The 17,261-nt window shown below is 38.4% G+C and overlaps 1 protein-coding gene across 1 annotated transcript in view; it reads left to right on the top strand.

Moving 5' to 3' along the window:
• The first annotated feature begins 237 nt into the window (after nt 1–237).
• AFF3 (ALF transcription elongation factor 3) overlaps nt 238–17,261 on the top strand; it is a 277,229-nt gene continuing 260,205 nt past the window's right edge. The window contains exon 1 of the mRNA XM_088145043.1: nt 238–450. The gene's annotated coding sequence lies outside the window, so the exon portion shown is untranslated. The remainder of the gene's footprint in view (nt 451–17,261) is intronic.

The following is a 17,261-nucleotide window of genomic DNA, read 5'->3' as shown; positions in this document are numbered from 1 at the left end:
GGAAGTGCCCCCCTCTTTCCCGGAAAAAAAACACAGATGAGAGCTGAGGTGATAAAATACTCTGAGAAGCTCTAGAGGGTAGGGCAGCAATCTTATCAGTTTGCTTCCCAACAAATGGGTGTTTCGTGATAAGTCATGCCAAACATAGCAATCATTTCGTTAGAATGTTCATAATACGCTCTTAACATTCTTGGCACCTACGAAGATGCCTCTCTATTCCTGAGGGCCACAGGAGACAACCCAGTCACCCTCTGCTTCCGGAGATGTTGTCTGCTGAAGCGCTTAGAACCAGTCATGGCTCCAAATGAAACAAATTCTTCAGCAAAGCCTCTGGGGCTGGTGGCTGGTGAGGGCTATCTCCTGGGCTGTGGCTTTTGCCCCTCATTAAAGGTTTTGTTTTTCTTGCAAGGAGGAGCAGTACAGGAAGGATCATGACACCCATTCATTTTGGTATGTACAGAGGTTTTATAATCAGACGTTCGTTAAGAACTTAGCATGATTGCCTAGCCAACCCTACGCCTCAGAATACTCAACACACAAGGCAATCAATGAATATTGATATATAAAATATGTACTTGAAGTACTTTGGTACCTAAACATTTAATTTATTTGAAGTTTCCGTACATGCATTTTGGTTGTCACACAGTTCTGAAAGAGCAAGTTTTAGTCTCTTTTGGGGAGGAGAGTTCATCTGATTTTTGAGTTTATGAATTTAGTTAATATTTATGCATTACTTACATTCAATGTTAATAACAGTTTAGATATCATGCAAGCTGGCGGCAAAGGCATTTTAAATTTTCCACAAGGAACTCAAATTATAGTCAGAATTCTTAAAAAGAAGTGTCCTAAGATGTGAATTTGAATGACCTACCACTTTTAGAATTTTTTGTAAGGAGTTGAATATGAATTTCATTTGTGGTGGGGGAAACAACCATAGGATGCTATCTTTTTGTAAGAAAAATCAGTGCTGAAACTTTTACTATGAATATGTGATTAAATACATATTTAAAGCTTTCTACCAATTTGCTATTGACACATGCTTTCCTTAGCCCTGTTCAGATTTGTAAAAAAGAAAACAAAAATCAATAAATCTTGCTACTTTAAAAAAAATACAGTAATTTATTAATCACCTCTTGAGGTACCTTCTGTTCAATATTCCTGGCCTTTTTTCTAATATTTAGCCAAAGTCTCATTTTTTGTAATTCTGATATGTTGTTTATCTGTATGTCTTATAGAACAGCAGAGAACATATCTAATCAATTTCTGTATTATAGCATTTTCCATTATTAGATGTTCCCTTGTCAAAGTCAACTCCACCCATCACCTCAGGGAGACCTAGTGACAGTCCCTTCTGTGAGGTTTAGGCTTGCAAGATTCTGTTAATGTAGTCTTATAATAAAGTAGAATTAGCTTATCTGGCTGTGTTTCCTGTCTGGTCTACCTTGTAAGGCTGACATTAATCTTGCAAGTCTGAAGATACATTTATTCCCCCCCCCCATTCCTTTTACAGCCCCAAAAACTAGGGAGGGTTCCTTCTGAGCCGCTTGCCCTGCCCACATTCCTTCTGCCAGCTAAGCTGCCTTTTATCTGACCATTCCCTTGGCTTTGTCTCTTTGCCCAGTCTCCCAAGGTCATTCCCACATACCATTACACAATTGCAGCATTATTCAGCCAAGCATGCAAACGCTTTAAAGAAAGAAGGATGTCTCCCGATGTAATGGGAAGGGAAAGGAAGAATATAGGAGGAAGAAAAATATAGAGAAAATGTTAGGAATGTGTACGTGTGTACAAATGGATGAGGAATAAAAACTAGGAGTTGAAAAGTCTAGGAGTATCCATGTGATTCCGCAAAGGATATTTGGCTCAAGACCATTTCAGGCCTGGCAGCACTATTTGGATACTATGTTTCTATTTATGCATTGTAGGACTTTATTAGGAATAGGAATAGCCTTCTCTGCTGTTGCCCCCACCCTTTGGAATATCCACCCCCCAGAGATGTGGTGGGCCCTACCCTCCTGGTGTTCCAAAAAATGGTAAAGACCTGGCTCTGCCAGCGGGCATGGGGTGACATGAGCTCTAACCATCCTTGGGGGTGGTTGGCACCCTGACGATGCTCCCCAAGTTATTTGCCAACTCCCCATCTTTCTGGAAGTTATTTATTATTGGGATTGTTTTTACATTGTATTTTAATGAATTTTATCTTCGTTGTAAGCCGCCCAGAGTCGTTCACAAGATGAGCAGTGACAAATCTGATAAATAAATAAATGAATAAATGAATAAATGAATAAATAAATAAAGAGTTTTAGTAATAACATTGCTGACATGCTTAGCTTCAAATTCACCCTATCTTATTATAGCATATACTGCATCTAAACCAAAGAGCTTTCCTATGAAATACTCTGGGTGGGAAGAAACCTGAAAATCATCTAGAGTAAGGTGTCCTTCAATCAAAAGTATGCTCAGAAAAAAGTGAAAAAAATATCCACCCTCCACTAAATGGGTTTTTATTGCACTAATACACATGCTTATATACGCAGAACGCATTTGTATGCACTCATCTCTATGGCAACAGGTCAGTTAGAACTCTAGAAGTGGTATGCCAGAAGTCACAGAATATCCTGTGGTATGAAAGGTTGAGAGAAAAGCTGAAAGTTCAGAGAGTGAGACTATCACATTTGCAGATATATAATTGGAGGATGAAAGCAGAATGTAGAAACAACATGGGTATTATAGAATGGCAGTGATTAAGTTTCTGAAAATAGTTTCAGCTTATATCCACATTGCTGTGGTTTGTACTGGGTTTTTTTTTTAGATTAAATGAATAACACTGAATAAAACAAATAATATGACTAAGAATTGTTTTTTAATATTTCTGGTTTTTATTACCTCTTCCCCACCTCTTTAATTAGCTAACATGAAGTATGGTGTGTTAACATTGAGATAAAACAAAAGTGGTAAAACAAAGGAAAAGTAGTAAAAATAAAATACAATAAAAATCAGCCTGTAAGGTACACAAAATAGGCATACAAATTTGTATAAGTAATTCAGGTGTCCATACAGTAGTTAATATATAGAATTTCCTAACTCTTGCTACTATCTAGTGCTCATCCAGATTTTTGCAGCCCAGATCTGGTAATCCTACTGAAGTATACTAAAACAGAATTCCAGAGTTGGGAGTGGCCATATCTGTTCAATGCAGGAATCCAAATTAAAGCATAACTGACAAATGGTTGTCTGGTCTCTGTCCGAACACATCTCGTGAAGGGGAACCACTTCTCTAGGTAATTCCACTCTTATTATTAAGAAATCGTTTCTAATACTGAGCTGGAATCTCTCTCACTGTAATTTAAATGTATTGTTTCATGAACTATATTCTGGACCAAAAGTCTGCATATTTTTCTGTGTGACATAATTTCAGGAATTTGAAAAGTACTATGATATACTCCCACTGTCTCCTCTTATCAAAGCTAAACATTCGTAGTTCCTTCAGTCTGTCTAGAACTTAATTTTTAGACCTATAATGATCCTTGCTATCTTTCTCTGAATCTCTTTTAGTTTGTCTGAATCCTTGTTAAAACGAGTTGCCCCAAACTGGACACCGTATACAGTAAGAAGCAGAATAAACTGAAACTATTACTTCCCATATTTTGGAAATAATTTTTCAATTTCTGTAGCCTAACTTTACCTTTTTTACAACCCCAGCATATTCCTAACTTATATTCAGTTTGTAATCAACTAATATTTCAAGGATATTTTTATAAGTACTATTATAAAACTCTTTATACCCCATCCTATACCTGTGCATTTAATTTCTATTCCCTAAATGCAAAGCTTCCCAACTGCCCCTTTTAAATTTCATTTTATTATTTTTAGTTCATTTCCCTACCATATCAGGATTATTTTGAATTTCATTTATGTCTTCTAGAATATTAATTATCCCACACAATTTTATGTCATCTAGAATTTAATTAGTATTCCTCTACCTGTATATAGAAATGTTAAAAAAAATGTTGAAACGTGCAAGGCCCAGGACCAAACCCTATAATGTTATATTCCATACTTAATTTTAGTTTGATGGGAGTCATTGAGTAAGATTTTTGAGTGTCTGTTGAGTTTTTGGTGTTCAGTGTGCTTTGTTCATGCTCTCATGCCTTGTTGATTGTGGAATTTTAAGATGGTGTTGAAGAACAGAAAGACTCTGTCCTAGTTGATTTGGGCTGGTTTGGTGAGATTTGGTGTTTCCTGCTCTCTGTGAATCTTCTTGTGCTTGATTGTGGAGGTTGCAGATTCATTTTGAAATGTAAAGACTATGGTGGTCAGTTTCATTTGGACTGTTGAGCTTTGGGATGAACACCCTGTTCATGCTCTTGTGTTTAGGTATGAATAACATCCGTCTTTTATAGATAAATTCATGGTTGAGAGCCTAAAGAAAATAATTATGCGTGAAGAGAGTAGAAATCAGTGGACTAGCATTCTTGTAGAATCTATTTCTAATTTTGTCTTTTTTTATTTTTCATTAATTCCCATTTACATCAATGTAATTGGTATGAAATCTAAGTCAACAGTATGGAAATCTCAGGGGTCAAATATGCACTGTGAATAAACACAAACTATAGACATCTTCTAAACTATTTAAGTCCACAAACAGATTTAGGAAGATCTTTTAGTAACCTAAATATGAAAATCAAAACTGGGCAGCCAAAGAAAAAATAGGACCACAACCAGGTGATAAAATGATAATACTGTACATATACCTTTAAACAAATGCAGAACAATTTGCATGTGCTATTTCTAATTTCCCCTTCATGGATCACTGCCTTGTCATGGCGAAGGGGCTTGCGTAACTCAGTGAAGCCATGAGCTATACCGTGCAGGGCCACCCAAGACGGACAGGTCATGACAGAGAGTTCTGACAAAATGTGGTCCACTGGAGAAGGAAATGGCAACCCACTCCAGTATCCTTGCCAAGAAAACCCCATGGACAATGTTAAAAGGCTAAAAGATATGACGCCGGAAGATGAGCCCCTCAGGTCGGAAGGTGTCCAATATGCTACTGGGGAAGAGCGGAGGGCAATTCCAAGTAGCTCCAGAAAGAGTGAAGCGGCTGGGCCAAAGCCGAAAGGACGTTCAGCTGTGGATGTATCTGGAAGCGAAAAGAAGGTCCGATGCTGTAAAGAACAATATTGTATAGGTACCTGGAATGTAAGAACTATGAACCAAGGCAAGCTGGATGTGGTCAAACATGAGATGACAAGACTGAACATCGACATCTTGGGAATCAGCGAACTGAAATGGACGGGAATGGGTGAATTTAATTCGGGTGACCATTATATCTACTACTGTGGGCAAGAAACCCTTAGAAGAAATGGAGTTGCACTCATAGTCAATAAGAGAGTTGGAAAGGCAGTAATGGGGTACAACCTCAAAAATGACAGAATGATCTCAGTGCGTATCCAAGGCAAACCATTCAATATCACAGTCATCCAAGTCTATGCCCCAACCACTGATGCTGAAGAAGCTGAAGTTGACCGCTTCTATGAAGACCTACAACACCTTCTAGAACTAGCACCAAAAAAAGATGTCCTTTTCATCATAGGGGATTGGAATGCTAAAGTAGGAAGTCAAGGAGTAATCGGAATAACAGGCAAGTTTGGCCTCGGAGTACAAAATGAAGCAGGGCAAAGGCTAATAGAGTTCTGTCAAGAGAACAAGCTAGTCATAGCAAACACTCTTTTCCAACAACACAAGAGACGACTGTACACATGGACATCACCAGATGGTCAATACCGAAACCAGATTGATTATATACTTTGCAGCCAAAGATGGAGAAGCTCTATACAGACAGCAAAAACAAGACCAGGAGCTGACTGTGGCTCAGATCATGAGCTTCTTACTGCAAAATTTAGGCTTAAATTGAAGAATATAGGGAAAACCACTAGACCACTCAGGTATGACTTAGATCATATTCCTTGTGAGTACACAGTGAAGGTGATGAATAGATTTAGAGGATTAGATTTGGTAGACAGAGTGCCTGAAGAACTATGGACGGAGGTCCGTAACATTGTACAGGAGGCAGCAACTAAAACCATCCCAAAGAAAAAGAAATGCAAGAAAGCAAAATGGCTGTCTGATGAGGCTTTACAAATAGCTGTGGAAAGAAGGAATGGGAAAAGCAAGGGTGAAAGGGAAAGATATAAGCAACTGAATGCAGATTTCCAGAGAATAGCAAGGAGAGATAAGAAGGCCTTCTTAAATGAACAATGCAAAGAAATTGAGGAAAACAATAGAATGGGGAAGACTAGAGATCTCTACAAGAAAATTGGAGATATGAAAGGAACGTTTAGTGCAAAGATGGGCATGATAAAGGACAAAAAAGGCAGGGACCTAACAGAAGCAGAAGAGATTAAGAAGAGGTGGCAAGAATACACAGAAGAACTATACAAGAAAGATCTTAATGTCCCTGATGTCCACGCTGGTGTGATCACTGACCTTGAGCCGGACATCCTAGAGAGTGAAGTCAAGTGGGCCTTAGGAAGCATTGCTAACAACAAAGCTAGTGGAGATGACAGTATTCCAGCTGAGTTATTTAAAATACTAAAAGATGATGGTGTTAAAGTGCTGCACTCAATATGCCAGCAAGTTTGGAAAACGCAACAGTGGCCACGGGATTGGAAAAGGTCAGTTTATGTTCCAATTCCAAAGAAGGGCAACGCCAAAGAATGCTCAAACTATCGCACAATTGCACTCATTTCACATGCTAGCAAGGTTATGCTCAAAATCCTACAAGCTAGGCTTCAGCAATACATGAACCGAGAACTACCGGATGTACAAGCTGGGTTTCGAAGAGGCAGAGGAACTAGAGATCAAATCGCCAACATTCGCTGGATCATGGAGAAAGCATGAGAGTTCCAGAAAAATATCTACTTCTGCTTCATTGACTATGCAAAAGCCTTTGATTGTGTGGATCACAACAAACTGTGGCAAATTCTTAAAGAGATGGGAGTACCAGACCACCTTACCTGTCTCCTGAGAAATCTGTATGCGGGCCAAGAAGCAACAGTCAGAACCGGTCATGGAACAACCGATTGGTTCAAAATAGGGAAAGGTGTACGACAAGGCTGTATACTGTCACCCTGCTTATTTAACCTATATGCAGAGTACATCATGAGAAATGCCAGGCTGGAAGAATCACAAGCCGGAATTAAGATTGCAGGGAGAATCATCAACAACCTCAGATATGCGGACAATACCACCCTAATGGCAGAAAGTGAAGAAGAACTAAAGAGCCTCTTGATGAGGGTGAAAGAGGAGAGTGCAAAAGCTGGCTTGAAACTCAACATAAAAAAACTAAGATCATGGCATCTGGACCCATCAATTCCTGGCAAATAGAAGGGGTAGAAATGGAAGCAGTAACAGACTTCATTTATTTGGGCTCCAAGATCACTGCAGACGGAGACTGCAGCCATGAAATTAAAAGACGCTTGCTCCTTGGGAGGAAAGCTATGGCAAGCCTAGATAGCATATTAAAAAGCAGAGACGTCACCTTGCCAACAAAGATCCGCATAGTCAAAGCTATGGTTTTTCCAGTAGTAATGTATGGCTGTGAGAGCTGGACCATAAAAAAGGCCGAGCGCCGAAGAATTGATGCCTTTGAACTGTGGTGCTGGAGAAGACTCTTGAGAGTCCCCTGGACTGCTAGGAGGTCAGACCAGTCAATCTTAAAGGAAATCAACCCTGATTGCTCATTGGAAGGATCGATAATGAAGCTCAAGCTCAGATATTTTGGTCACCTAATGCGAAAAGAGATCTCTTTGGAGAAGACCCTGATGCTGGGAAAGATTGAAGGCAAAAGGAGAAGAGGACGGCAGAGGATGAGATGGTTAGATAGCATCACTGAAGCAATGAGCATGAAACTGAGCAAACTCAGGGAGGCAGTGAAGGACAGGAAGGCCTGGCGCAATATGGTTCATGGGGTCACGAAGAGTCAGACATGACTTAACGACTAAACAACAACAACAACAATTTCTAATTTTCTGGATCCAAGTTACCTAATACTCTCATGGGAAGAAAGTTCTATTTTTTTTATAGATTTGGGTTTTCACAAATGTAATTTCCATAAAAAGTGTGTGTATGTGTATGTGTGTCTATATAAAGTGTGTGTCTATATAAAGCCTGCAGGGACAAAGAGGTTTATATGATTATGAAGTCTTAAAAATACACTAAAAGTATATAACCACAGAAAAAGATAGTCTATCATGACTATTTTTCCATTTCATTAAGAAATGATGTAATCAAGTTATTAGGTCTTACTTTGTTATATACATCAAAATATAGTTCAGTGGGTTTTATTACACATCACAAATTAGTCCTGCAAATGCTCAGTTCCTTCTTAACCCTCCCTTATTGACCACCTGTTAGACCAGTGATTAAGAGATCAAATTATGTTGCTTTAGCATAGTAATTCCATTGACTATGAATGAGATAAGAAAGCTTACTATGAAACAATTAAATTGTCATGCAGTAGGTAATAAGGTGAACAATTATTGTTGCACGGATAGTAATCAAAGTCAGATTCAAAACTAACCCTTCGTCAAAACAAGAGGAGTACTTATACCTCCAATAAAATGAACTTGTGTTTTTAACCCTGTGACTCAGAAGTAAGTGCCACTGGGATACATTCAGTGATGAAGGATGCTCGGAGTTACAAGTTCAGCAATATTTGGAAATCAATGGCATTATGTGGATTTGCCCCAGTGGGGTTCATGCTTGAGTAAACAGATAAAGGATTTTAATATTGTTTGTCTGTTTGGGCCAGTGTATGGATAGGATGCAAATTTTGGTGTGTATTTCAATGCATTGATCCATGCAAGTTTTCAGTGCACTCATCACAATTCAGTGCAAGCAAATCACACTGATAATCAGATGTGCATCTGAATCAAGATGTTATACATTCAGTTTTTTGCTCGTAATGGTACATACATTCTCTCTCAACGGCTATGCACACCTTAAGATAGTTGAAGCAGCAGTCTTTCTGTGTAGCATAGCTGGGATCTCAGTTTATTTCATTGATATAGGGTTTTTTTTACAGTAGCTCCATCAAAGAAGAAAAGCAAGGTGCTTCAATGTTAAGTTAAACTTTAAAAGATACAATTTTCAGTTACATTCCCCAAGTGGCACACTCTTTATATTACAATTCGGAATAACTATTTTCCCATCAGTCATGATAAATGTGCAAAACAATATTTGCAGAGTAGATGGTTAGGATTTCTTTATAAGAAGTTATATAAAACTAATAACTAGCTGATCACAAGAGAAACTAGAATAATGAGTGCCTGGTTTAGAGATAAGGATTTGGCTGTTGCACCAAAAATAGTCACTGAGAATGTTAATCACCAAAATTGAATTTTACTGTGTACTGAACTGTGTACAAGTCTGACACTTTGAAATTGAACTAATCAATTTTCCTGCAGGAACACCAGCTTTGACGCTGCAGCCTTTACTATTACTGAATGGAAAGAAAACACACAAATGTCAGATATTAAGATTGGATTATATTATGTTTGATTTAATATTGTCTCTTTGTGTGTGTGTGTGTGTGTGTGTGTGTGTGTATGTGTGTTTGACATGACACAAAGTTCACAGCAAGTTTATGTAACTACTTGATTACCAAAATATGGCAGTGCCATATGGCATTTTCCTTTCACAATAGTTAAAAAGCAAGAATGTTCAGACCTTTCCCCCAACATTTTAAAATATAATTGGCACAGCTTAACAATCTTCTCTCATTAAGGATATTGCTTGTTAATTACACTAAATCTCCAGTGTTTTCTCCTCCAAAGAAAACGAAGTGAGGAGTGCATACCTTTAGCAGTTCTAGATTATGTGGTGACTACCACATAAATGCTAGATCATGGCTCTTTCTCCATTACCGAATTGAAGGAGACAAGTTGGAAGGGGTGATTTTTACTTTTAAACAACAGAATTGTTGAATAGGTTGAATTCTATGCAGAAAGCAAGAGATTTTCTGAAAAAATATAAAGCATTGGAGGAGATACAAAGGGAAGTGACAATGACAGATGAGACTAAACAAATGTCACAGCAGATTCAAGACACCGAAGAAGATCCCACATTGGGCGCTACAGGTATTGACTTTTCCAAAAGGTATTAGACTTTTGGACTAATAAATGCTTAATTTGGAATATAAATGCAGCAAATGCCCCTCAAAAGAGAGAAAAAGAAAAATAATAAAATAAAGATGGACACTCTCCCCCCTCCTCCTTGCCTCTCCTGCAGCAAACTCTTTACTCTCCCCTCCCCTTTGCCTCTCTTTCTGCCCCCCCCCTTGCCTCTCCTGCAATCTCTTTTCTCCACTTCCTTCTGCCATTCTTTGCCCATGCAAAACAGGATCACCTCCAAGCTATTGCATGACGCAAGAGTGACCATGTTCCACTGCCAAAAATAGCCCTCTCAACACTATCATACTGAAACAATGGGAGGGCCATCACCTGTCTGCTTAAGCGTTTGCTGTGGTTCTTATCTCACAACAGAAAAACCATTTATCCCCCATTTAACACCTATCCAACCTATCCTCCAATCAGATCCCTCAGATTTCCCGCCTCTCAACCTCAAAAGTGTATAAATTCTATGCTTATCTATTGTTCAGGGTCCCCCTTTTTGAAAGCAGGCACCCAACGATCATTGCAATAAACATGGTTCTTCTCCTCAGCATTGTGTCCTGTCTTTGGCAAAAATTCCACGACAAATATTTCATTATTTGAAAAACTTAAAACGAGATGTGATTTGTATACAAGAAGCACATAGCAGGAAAAAAGTTGTAAAATATTTAAGTCCCAAAAATCTGGGAGAGGAATTTATTTCAGCAGGATTTTAAAAAATTGTGTTTTTTGTATATAAATCCCCAACTATATCCAAAACTTATATTGACTGATGATTATGGCAGATATGTTGGAGCGGAAGTCAGTCTACAAGAGGCTAAGACTTTGATATTGGGAATTTATTTATTTAATTTATTAGATTTATGCTCCAAATGAAGGTAAAACAGCATTTTACAAAAGACTTATGGATAAACCTTTTGGATTTTACATATGCAAATTGGTGTCTCCTGGGGGATTGGAATGGAGTAGTTTATGATTACTGCGGAGAGATTACTATATGCGCAGAGATGGAAAGATTCAATGCTACTTACTATGAAGGCATTGTTAGTGAAGTTGATAGATTTTGCTGAAATGGATAAATTGACTTCTTTGATTGGAGAAAAGTCACTATCTACATTTATTGGTGACTGGAAGCCTCTTATGGACTTTTTGCGCAAGAATGAAAAAAAATGAATTTGTGATTTATGATTTTGATGATTAGACAGGATAGATTATAGAAAGAAGAGTAATATGATATACCATTAGAGAGAAAGGTTAAAATATATTTTAACTTACTTACATACTTATAACTGCTGTGAAGAATACCGGAAGGCACTTCTTTATATCTTTTTTTCTTTCTTTTCTATTTTTCCTCAACTTTTTTCCTTTCTTTGCACATTTTGCTTTTTCTTTCATTTCTTTCTTTTTCTTCTTTCTTAGTTTCTGTTCGTTTTTATCTTCTTATTTAAAAGTTTCAATAAACTTATATTGAAAAAAATTAATTGAAGTGCTAACTTCCCATATTTGAGTCAATGTAAGGTAATGCCATTCTCATTACAAATTCCTGCCTTGCCTGTTCTGAGAAACTGATGAAATTGTTGTCCTGCCTTTAATGTGCCGGTTGTTACAGCAAAGTTATTGGTTTACTTTGGTGGTTTTGTTCCCATTCCTCTTTACTGTGTCACCATCCAGCAGGGAAATCAATGCAGTGGGGCTATGCAACACAAAAGGGGTGGTCTGCCTCAAGATTCTGCCTGTACTGCTCTAGGCTGGTTTCTCTGCAGCTCCTCCCATATCCCATTTGGGCATATAATGTGATTTTAGGAAAACACCAGGGCAGCAATAGAAGGAGGCAGACCCTGTCCTGACTCTGCAACCGAAAGGTCCTGTAGACTGGGAGAACAGAAACTGACTAGCAGCTGGACAGCCACATTTCTTACTTGATTGACAAAAAGAGGGAAATGGGCAAATAAAATAAAAAAGCCCAATTCCAGGTACATACATGTACCCATATACCCATTGTGCTATTCCTTTTCTGGGTAAGCAGTTCAGCATCATTCCTTATTTTTTTTGTACACCGTGATGAGGAAAGGCAAAGCTGTAGCATCTAAAAGTAATCATGTCATCTCAATACAGAACTGCACCAATATGCCCCTTCTTCCTTATACAAAAAAGGCTAGGTGTGCGGTCCACTCTCTTGTAAGTTTCAAAAATAGGGGATTAACTGCTATAAAAAGAACCCATGAAAGTGGAGTGGAGCTAGTGGAGTAGGCAGTGCTAGTAGAAAATGGCTGTGGTGGAAGCTGGTTAGTGACAAAGAGAGAGAATCCCCAGTACTGCTCAAACATACTGTACCTCTGGTCATACTACAGTTGGTCACCAGATCTCACCTCCAGAATAATGAATGACAGTGTGTTATGGATTTTACACATCTTAAGATTGTGCTGGGACAGTGTCAGCTTAACAGGGAAAAGACTTTTACTTCAGAGATTCAGTGATAACTTAAGGTTGTTTCATGCATGGGCTGGAGACAGGTTGGGGACAATATTGTGATCAAGGGGGAAGATATGGTTGTCAGGGCATGATAGTGCCATGGTAAAGTCCAAGTGCAGACTGGTCCTTTATAGTGGGCAGGTAATTTATTAGATGGTATAAGAAGCCTTAAGATCAGACTAGTGTTTATTTTGAATCTAATACAGGTAGTCCTCGACTTATAACCATTCGTTCAGTGATCGTTTGAAGTTACGAAGGTGCTGAACGAAAGGACTGACCACTGGCATCTGAAGTTACTGCTGTTGCAGTGCCCCCACGGTCATGTGACCAAAATCATGCCCAGGTCTAGTGGTTAAGGCACCAGGCTAGAAACCAGAAAACTGTGAGTTCTAGTCCTACCTTAGGCATGAAAGCTGGTTGGGTGACCTTGGGCCAGTCACTCTTTCTCAACCCAACTCATCTCACAGGGTTGTTGTTGGGGGGAAATTAGGAGAAGGAAGGCATATTAGGTAAATTCGCTGCTTTGAGCTATTTACAAAAATAATAAAGGCGAGATAAAAAAAATTGCGGGTGCTTGGCAGCCCACCTGCACTTACGACCACAGGGGTACTTCAGCTCCCCCCATCCACCTATCTCTGCCCTTTTGACTGACCTGCACAGCAGCATTTATCAGCAGCAGCAGCACTGGGGCTGAATTGGAGGCCCAGGGCCTTCAAGCAATCTCAGCTGGCTGTCACCGCCCCCAGGCCTACTTCAGTCCTAGCACAGCCGGCACTGCTGCTGAGGAGTGCCGCCTCAAGCCCTGTGCCACAGCCAGTGCCACAGTGCAAAGCCCCAGCCATCCTGCCACCCTGCATTCTGCAGGCCCTACTGCGCCCAAGTGACTTTCACCGTTTTCCTCCTGCTGCTGCTGAGGCATGCCCTGCCTGCCTCGGGGCCTGCGATGTGGAGTATTCTTGCGATGCCTTGGAAGGACTCAGAATCTTTCCAAAGGTTTTCCAAAGCAGTGCAGGTATGGGGTGTGCGATTCGGAGAACAGCGTGAGTGGCCTTGGGAAGAAAGGATGGCACGGCCAGCAGCTGCCTCACATTAGAGTCCAGGGGAGGTGGCTGGCTGAGACTGCTGAAGGCCCTGGACCTCTAATTCAGCCCCAGTGCTGCTACTGCTGCCAAGGAATGCCACTGTGCAGGGCAACCAAAAGGGCAGAGGTGGCGGGCAAAGAGGCGGGTGGGGGGAGTTGAAGCAAAGGCGAGTACAGCAGGGCAGGAGAACCATCAGGTATTCACCTAACAACGATGCTGTCCTGGCCTAACAACCGCAACTGGGACTATTGGAACTGCCATCGCTAAGCGATGCGGTCATGTGATGTTTCACCTAATGACTGCATTGCTTAGCAACAGAAGTTCTGGTCCCAGTTGTGGTCATAAGTCAAGGACTACCCGTAGTAATATTATATCTCCAAACCCTTAAAATATATTATTCTGGATCCAGTCCAACAAGAATGCATATTAGTCAAGATGCCTCCAAAAAAATTGTGAAATCTTGCTGATTCAGTGGTACGAAGAGAAGGTAGAACATAGGTACTAAGGCCAGTTGACTGTTCTACTGATTCCAGCTACAGTATTAGATTATATTTTGGTTGGAGGGTGGTGTGGTTGGAGCACCGATTCCAAAGGTTATTCTCCTTCTGAACAAGGAAATGCACAAAGCCACAGAAATACACTTCTGCCAACAGAGCAACATAATCATATGTTATGTACATGTTCATAAGAGTTAGAGGGAAAAAAAGGATTATAGTAATAAATTGCATGGATATATTGAATAGGAAAATAGAATTCAATATTTATTTCCCAGTCTACTCATAACATTTGACTGAATCTACGTTAGATCTTTGATTTGATTTTATAAAGTCCTGCCTCTGCATTATAAAACTGTCACAAAAATCCATTTAATGATCAAGTTTTATTATAGGTTTGTTATATTTTCAGGCAGAATTTAATATTCAGTATGAGCTGATGATCATAAATATGTTGTTACTGTTATTATAAAATGCCGAACCATTTTAATTACTTTTTTAAAAATATGAAAAGAAATTTGAAAAGTACTTTCAACTCACAGGATTAATGTGAAAGTGTTCCTCCTTAGGTTGTTTTTTCAGATAAATATTAAAAACTGACTTATTGTATATCATTCCTTGGTTTCTAATATAGTAGTATTTGAACCGGTTAATTAATTTCAATTTTTAATAATTATTGGATGTTAGCTAATATTACATTATCTAATTTGCTTATGCAAACATTTCTAGGTGAACATTAATTTAAAACAATAATGTGGACCATGGAAGAATATATGTTACGTAATGACAGATACTGATATCCTACTGAGTCTAAGAACTGTTTATAAAATATGAACATTTTTCAAATCACAGAAAAGCAATTGGTAATGAGCTAAATAAATACAAGTATATTTAAATCTCATGTCAGTAGAACAGTCAACCCCAAATCCCAAATTTAACTATTACTGAAATTGGTGACCTTATGCATTTGATTTTGGATGATTGAATCTGATTAACTTTGGATAGTATGTAAACTGTCTTTTTGGCTCATTTGTGTCCTACTGAACAAAGGAAAAATGGGATTAATTTTTTTTTAGCAGCAAGGCATTAGTATAAACTTAAATTGGAAAAATTAAATTGCATTACATGTAATCAGAATTTATTCTCAAAGATATTGTCTATCTTATTTTCATACCTTTAAATATATGTGAAGAAATAAAAGTGAATTTAACAAAAAAGTCTTCAAGATCTATTTATTAAAATTAAAAGGAATTCTATACTGTAATTATCCAATTAATTTTTCTGCTGCTCATGATGTCAATGAATGTGCAGAAGGGGTAGGGCTTCGTGCATCTGTGATCACATTCTAGATCTTTTGGATAAGTGGTTCAGATTTGTTTACATAGAGGATAAAATGCTGTTAGTATACCTGTAAATTGACCTAATTAATATTTTCTGTCTATCTGTAAAAGTAAATAATGCTTCCTAGATTGTCTTTTCTTCCTATCCTATCTTATCTTACCCTATCCTATCCTTTTTGAGCAGTTTCAAGGCTGAAACTATTATTGAAGCACTTGCCTGAAGATTAAATGAATGGTCCAATCAAGTTGCAATTTCAGTACAAATAAAATTTCATGATGGCTGGTGTGGGTCTTCCGGGCTGTGGGGCCGTGTTCTTGAAGTTTTGTTTCCTAACGTTTCGCCAGCACCTGTGACCGGCATCTTCAGAGTGCAGGAGCACAGACAGGAGCAGTTCTCTCTGTGCCCAGAGAACTGCTCCTGTCTGTGCTCCTGCACTCTGAAGATGCCGGTCACAGGTGCTGGCGAAACGTTAGGAAACAAAACTTCAAGAACACGGCCACACAGCCCGGAAGACCCACACCAGCCATCGTATGCCGGCCGTGAAAGCCTTCGACAATACAAAATTTCATGAATTCAAGCAACAGCAACCAAAACAAAAGTTTAACAGTTATTTTGGTGTAACACCAAAATCCAGGTTTTTTTCAGTGACCTTGTCTTTTTTTTTAACCAAGGACTGAAAACTGGTACAACCTTTCCATCTCTTGTTCACTAATTTATTCTATAACTCCTAGTAGCTTTCAGTCTTTCATTGTTTGCTTGAGAATCCAATATTAATTATTCACTTCTGTGAAATGTCCATGGTCATTTTTGCAGTGATCTGCTTTTTAGATTTCAATGAACTTGGATCCTACCAACTGAAAAAGGATGGTAGGAAAATGGTAATGCAGAAATAATTCCACAACAAATATATATATATTGCCTTATCAAAATCCTATTACCTAATTTGTATGCAAATCCATTTGGTGCAACTTATTCATTGGCAAATGCTACCACTCATTCCACTAAAATTTTATGCAGGTGTATTATAGCATATTATTATTGTTATTATAGCATATTAATATTGTTTTGTTGCAACAATTATAGTACATATCAAGACCATAAGTAGTTGTGCCAAAACACAAAAACATTTTTCTTTTCTTAAATCATTAATGGATAGCCTGAATTAATTATTACATTCCAAGATAACTATAATTTATAGGAAATAATTGTAATACAATATTCACAGGTATCCTACTTTGATTACATATTATGGTCATTTTTAGTGTTATTTCTTTCTTCAATTTGCATTTTATCAACCATTTATCAGTTCTATTACAGAGAGTAAAAATGCATGGAAATGCCTTTATAAATTGGAAAAGGAAGAAAATGTTTAAAAAAGATATCGGTCAGTTTTTGTTCAGAATAAGCATACCTAGGAACTACTAATAAACCTTCATGTTACTGCATGACAACTAGCCAACTACAACTCCCAGGCAGCCTCCTAATGCAGATTATTTCCAGCAGGAACATAAATAATCGGAGTATGTTTCATAAGGGCCATTGCTGGGTTAGGGGGAGAATACACAAAACACTCTGAATATGATGGTTGCCTCTTAAACTTTTCTTCATGGTGTGTGCTTCAGTCCTTCCACAGACAAGATTCTCACTTGAAATAGCCATGCTCCTTCATGCAAGAGAAACAATAAGAATATTTATAA

The sequence above is a fragment of the Python bivittatus genome, unplaced genomic scaffold, assembly GCF_059951505.1.
Source record: "Python bivittatus isolate LINGU-HERP-01145 unplaced genomic scaffold, Pbiv_v1 ctg000350_np1212, whole genome shotgun sequence".
In the NCBI taxonomy this organism is placed as follows: Eukaryota; Metazoa; Chordata; class Lepidosauria; order Squamata; family Pythonidae; genus Python; species Python bivittatus.
This window is presented reverse-complemented; position numbering and strand designations above follow the sequence as displayed.